This window comes from Pelodiscus sinensis, chromosome 3, assembly GCF_049634645.1.
Source record: "Pelodiscus sinensis isolate JC-2024 chromosome 3, ASM4963464v1, whole genome shotgun sequence".
Taxonomy (NCBI): Eukaryota; Metazoa; Chordata; order Testudines; family Trionychidae; genus Pelodiscus; species Pelodiscus sinensis.
Genome location: NC_134713.1, coordinates 139,688,735 through 139,694,734, shown reverse-complemented (window position 1 = coordinate 139,694,734; position 6,000 = coordinate 139,688,735).

Below are 6,000 nucleotides of genomic sequence, written 5' to 3'. Positions count from 1 at the left end.
AATTTAGTTGGAATTAGTTAATTCGAACGAAGCTAATTCGAACTAACGCATCCAGACTAAAAAACTAGTTCGAATTAGAGTTTTGCTAATTCGAACTAACATGTCCACATTAAGTGGACCCTGAACCGGGGTTAAGGATGGCCGGAAGCAGTGCTGGCAGGCATCAGATAAGAACTTAGAGCGTGGAGCTGCTGCCTCAGGCTAGCCGAGGGCTGTGCTTAAAGGGATCCGACCCCCACCCCGGACAGGCAGTTCTCAGGGGTGCCCCGCTTGCAAAGCAGTCCTGCCTTGGAGTGCCCTGAGTGCCCACACTGGGCACATCCCAGCACTCGGCCATCAGACCGGCTGCACTTGCCGCAGGCTGCCATCTGGGGAGCGGGGGCAATTGGGGGGCTGCAGGAGAGCTTCCACCCCCAGAAGCCCGCAGAGCCAGCCCAGTCCTCCCCATCGGGGGCTCGTACCCCATTCCTCCCTCACCTCCTTCCACTTACCCTTCCCTAGCCCCCCTTCCTGATGTACAAAATAAAGAAAACGTGTGGTCAAAAATAGAATCTCTCTTTATTGAACAAAACTCGGGGAGACATACCCGAGGAGACTGAGGAGGGATAGGATAGAGGTCTATAAAAGCTCTCCTGCCCTAGACAGCCACTTTCCTGTGCCTAGTGCGGAGGTCGTGGACGAGGTCCACGATGTCCGCACTAGACCAGGCGGGTGCCCGCCTCTTGCAGTCCCGGGCAAGCTCCTGGGAGCCGCCAGCCTGGTCCCGGGAAGAGGGGGAGGGCTGGGGGGCATCGGGTGGCTGGCTCGAGCCGTGCCAGGTGCAGGGTCTGCTGGCTGGGTGCTGGCAGGCTTGCACCTGGCACGGGCATCGTAGCCAGCCCGTGCCCCTTTATGGGCTCCGGGGCCGGGAGAGGGGCAGTAGAGTTTCCGTGGTGTTGGCCAGAGTGGCCACCAGGGAAAGCTGGGGAGGGCTAGCCTCCCACTAGTTCAAATTAAGGGGCTACACACCCCTTAATTTGAACTAGTAAGTTCGAACTAGGCTTAGTCCTCGTAAAATGAGGTTTACCTAGTTCGAACTAAGCGCTCCGCTAGTTCGAATTAAGTTCGAACTAGCGGAGCGCTAGTGTAGCACCTATCAAAGTTAATTCGAACTAACGTCCGTTAGTTCGAATTAACTTTGTAGTGTAGACATACCCCATCAGAGCTGAGAATAGAGTTGTGTAATTACAGTACTGTCCTCCGCTCTAGCCCCTTGCTTCTACTCCTTGCCTTGGTTAAAAGGACCCACTGAAGTCTTCTCTTTGTATCCAGAGAAGAGGTCTTCTTGGGTTACATTAGTTCAAGCTTTCTTCTTCTGTTTTACCAGTAGGTTTATCCCACATCACTAGCATCCTTTTGTGTGTGAGAGGTAACTCAGGGCAGGTCTACATTTACTGGGAGGTCGGTGCTTCAACAATCGATCGCCCCTGGGTCATTTTAGTTGGTCTAGTAAAGACCCACTAAATCAAACAACGATTGCTCTTTCATCAACTCAGGGACTCCACTGAAATGAGACACATAAGAGAAGTCGACTAGAGAATTTCTCCATCAGCTCCTTACAGTGGAGACCCTGGGGCAACTCAGCTTAAAGTACGTCAACTCCAGCTATGCTAATCATGTAGCTGGAGTTGTGTACCTTATGTTGACATTGCCCCGTAGTGTAGACCTGTCCTCAGGGCAAAGCTTACACTAATATCTGTGTGCTCACTGAGTGGTGTAGAATAGTGGTTCTCCACCAGGAGTATGTACCCCTCGGGATATGCTGAGGTCTTTTGTGGAGGAGAGGGGGGTAGGTCAACTCACCTAGATATTTGCCTAATTTGACAACGGGCTACAGAAAATGCACTAGCAAAGTCAGTACAAACTAAAAATTCACAGAATGACTTGTTTATACTGCTCTATGGACCATACCCTAAAATGTATGTATACTATTTATACTCCAAATGGTTTATTTTATAATTATATGGTAAACATAAGGGATTTTTCAGTACTAGTAGGTTGGGGCACTTTTGTGTATTTTTTGTGTCTGGTTTTGTAAGCATGTTGTTTTGGGGGCACACAAGACAAATCAGAATGCTGAAAGGGGTCCAGTCATTTGAAAGAGTGCCAGTGTTACCCTGGAAAAGGGGAACTATATTATGGTTTTTGTTCAGTGGGTTCCATTTTAAAAGAGACAGTTTGTTTCAAGAGGTTTTCCCGCTCAAACTGTTAATTTGCACACGGTACCACCTTGTGCACCCCTCCCAAATACGCTGTGCACTCAGCACCAAAACACGTGCACTCAGCACCAAAAGAGGTGCACTCAGCACTAAAACGCTGCACATAGCCCCAGGGAAGCTGCACTCAACACCCAGGTTCATTAACATATTTTTCCCGCCTCTGAACCAATAAAAGCCCTGAGGTATCAAGGGCTCGGGTCCTTGGATTTTCCCAACCTTGGATCTCGTCGTTTTTGTTGTTCCCTTGTTTGTGTATTGTTCTGCCTGAAGCTCGGATACCATCTTGGTAATCTGAGGCCTGGACTTTTGGACTGTGCTACCCTTGTGTGATGAATACCCACAAGGTTTCCTTTTGCATCGGCCATTGGAACTGGGACTCTCTTCCTCTATCATCCTCATTGGATTACCCGCCTACTGGATCAGACGGTGTTGCCAAAGGACAGACCAGACTGTTTCCAGAGGAGATTCCTTTCTGGATCGAGGATCCATATCGGGGCTCATCTCTTCAAAGAGGACTCGCCACCGTGGGATCTCCCTGCTTGTCCTCCCCAAAGGCTTCCAAATAGCCCGAGGGTCGAAGGTTGCAGGCATCGATCGCCTCAGGCTTTGTATATATACTTTCTGTACCTAGGGAACTGTTCTATCTCCTTTCTTCGGGTTAGGGTGGGTTGGTTTGTTGTAATTTGCTGATAGTTGCATATCTGTTCACTTTATTTCCATCAAATACATGGTTTGGACCTAAAATTGTGTGTGCCTGATTTGTGGCTAGTGATCCACCGGTAATTAGATACGGCTCTCAGGTAGGATCTCTCTTCTGTGTAGGGACTCCCTGTCTCCGTTTTACATCCTCACCATTGGCCAGTTTATTTCAATTACTTGTCCACGTCCCTAGGGCAACAGTCACTGATATAGCATTCTGTCTGCTTTGCTACCCAGCTCCAGCTATAAGACCTGTGAACTGATTTGATCATTAACATTGTAATTTGAATGAGAATGAGGGATGCACTTTGGTCTGTGGGTACATATGAGAATATGTCCCAGAGTCAGTTTGAGCACCTCGGTATGTGTATTTGGTGTGTGATGGCATGAATATGGTGACATGAAGTACAGTACATTCAAGAACAATATCATTTGGTAGTGACCAAATGTCATGACATTTCACACAGTGAGCTCCCAGGGAACAATGTAGTGAGTTTGGGAAATGTTCCGACACTGTATCTTGTGAGACAGCCTGTTTGCAGATTGACTAATGATAGGTTTATATTTGCTTTATGTCTCTGGAGAGGCACAAAACAGCCGGAACGTACCTGTGAATTCTGCCTTGAATTATTTAGAGTAGAAAAATCTCGGTTCTGGGTTTTTCTTCTCTGTGCCCCTTATAGGCAATTAAAAATAACAATCAGTTACCAAAACAAAAACCCTCTTTGTCCCCGGCCTGCCTGAAGGAGTAATGAAATAGCTATAATATTAATATGCGGAGCTATAAACACACCCACATTTCCTTTTAATTAACATAACACAAAACAGCTGCACAGCTGTGACTGCCGCACTTGCAACCAGCTGCCCCCTCTTTAAAGGGCTAATCTTACTGAAAAGCTTGGCTTGGCAGCCCTAAATCAGTTCCTGATTCAGTTTGGTGAGCTGCAGTAGTCCCGTCCGCGGAAGTAAGCCGCAGCTTCTCCCTGACACATCTACTCCAGTGTGTCTCTAGAAACAAACCCCCACTTCTTCTGCAGCCCAGACAGGGCCGGCCCACAACATTTTGGCACCTGAGGCAGGGAGCTCAAATGATTCCCCCATGTCCCCTCGCTTGGGACAAAACTTTGAAAGGTCTCAATTCTGCCTTCTTCCTGTTCTACTCCAGAGCAGAAAGAATACATATGCACCAGCAGCAGACACAATTTTCTACACTATGGGTCCTAGGGGCACTCCTCCCTCACCACCATCTGGCACCTTAGGCGGCCACCTCAGTTCGCCTTATGGTAAGGCCAGCCCTGAGCCCGGACTCCAGCTTGTGTAGCTGGGCTGCTTAACTGCACCAGCCTGAATTAGGAAGTACTTTAGGGATTCGCAGTCACTGCTCTAGGTAAGACTAATAACACATCATAGGAGCCGGTTTGTTTGCAACAGGAACAGCTGGGCTGGGGTTCCACTGGCTAGTAACTGATACTTGTCATGTGACAGGATATTGACCTTTGTGACTGGGGCCAGGTTACAGTTTAGTCTCTTAGCAGTATTTACATGTGGCCTACCTTTAGTAGGTGTGCTTACAGATTTGTGGCTTCTTTCTCATCTGTAAGACCTATAGAGTATTGTAAATAACTAAAATTGGGGAAGGGAGATTCAGACCTTTTTATTTCCTCTTTACCCTTCTCCCTTAGTTTTCCATGATCATTAAGCCTCCCTGAAATCAGTGGCAGTTTTGCCCTTGGCTTCGGTGGGGGCCAGGATTTCCTCCTGTGATTGTAGGGATTGTTTGGGATTCCAGAACCGTTGAGAGTTAATCGCACCCCGCTGTGAACACTCCTCTCCTGTAAAGGAGAAAGGGCCCTTTAACCTGTGATGTCATATTTTGGTAAAAGTTAAGTCAGATAGTAAATAAGATTTTCTCAGTGGATGTGATTCACTTGCATTTTCAAATGCTTTTGATTGTAAGACTCACCACAAAAGGCTGTTAAGGATAATAAATAGCTGCTGAATGAGGGGCAATGTCATTTTGTGCATTAAAAGCTGGCAATGTGATTAAAAGAAAGAGGCCTAATAAAAGTCTAGTCCTGAGAACAGGGGAAGGCAGGCAGGCAGGTTCCCCAGGACTGGAATGTAATGATTGTTACTTACAGTTTATATTAATGCTCAAGAGAAGGAACTGGCAGAATCTCAAGTGGGAGTAACAAGGTTAGTGTACCTTTCTATTGGGCACTGGTAAGACCACTTCTGGAACAGTGTCCCATTCTGCTGTCCACACTTCAAGTATGTTGATAAATTGGAGGGGGCCTCAGAGAAGAGACACAAAAATAATTAAAAGATTAGAAATCAGACCTTCTAGTGATAGGCTCAAGGAGCTCAAGCTATTTAGTTTAACAAAGAGGTTAAGGGGTGATCTGATTACATAATGGGTTCTTCATCCTAGCAGAGAAAGGTACAGCATGCTCCAATGGCTGGAATTCAAAGGTAGACAAATTCAGATTGGCAATAAGATTTTTTTTTTTTTTTTTTTTTTTTTTTTTTACAATGAGAGTCATTAACAATTGGCACAGCTTACCAAGGACCATGGATTCTCCGTAGCTGACCATTTCTAAATGGAGATTGGATGATTCTCTTTATGTTCTGTTCTAGGAATTATTTGGGGGCAGTTTATGGCCTGCTTTATACGGGGGAGTGGGGGAGTCAGACTAGATGATCGCAATGGTCCCTTCTAGCCTTGGAATCTATGACTCTGTGACCTTTATTGTTGGCACTCCGATGTTTGTGCAGTTTGAAATGGATTGAAAAGCACTGGAGACGAAGCAACATGACACACTTTGAAATTCACCTTGGATCAGTGCAAGGTGACATTCCCTGACACAAAGTAACTTGGTTATTTTTTTTCTTATAGACCAAAGGCCTGTGAATTTCCTCTGAGAAAAAAATATGTAGGGGTCATTTAAATCCCCCAGGATGGTGACTGCCCTGAACAAAGAATCCATCCAAAACACAAAGTGAGGGCTTGAATGCATTAAAACCAGGACAGGAAATCAGCAAG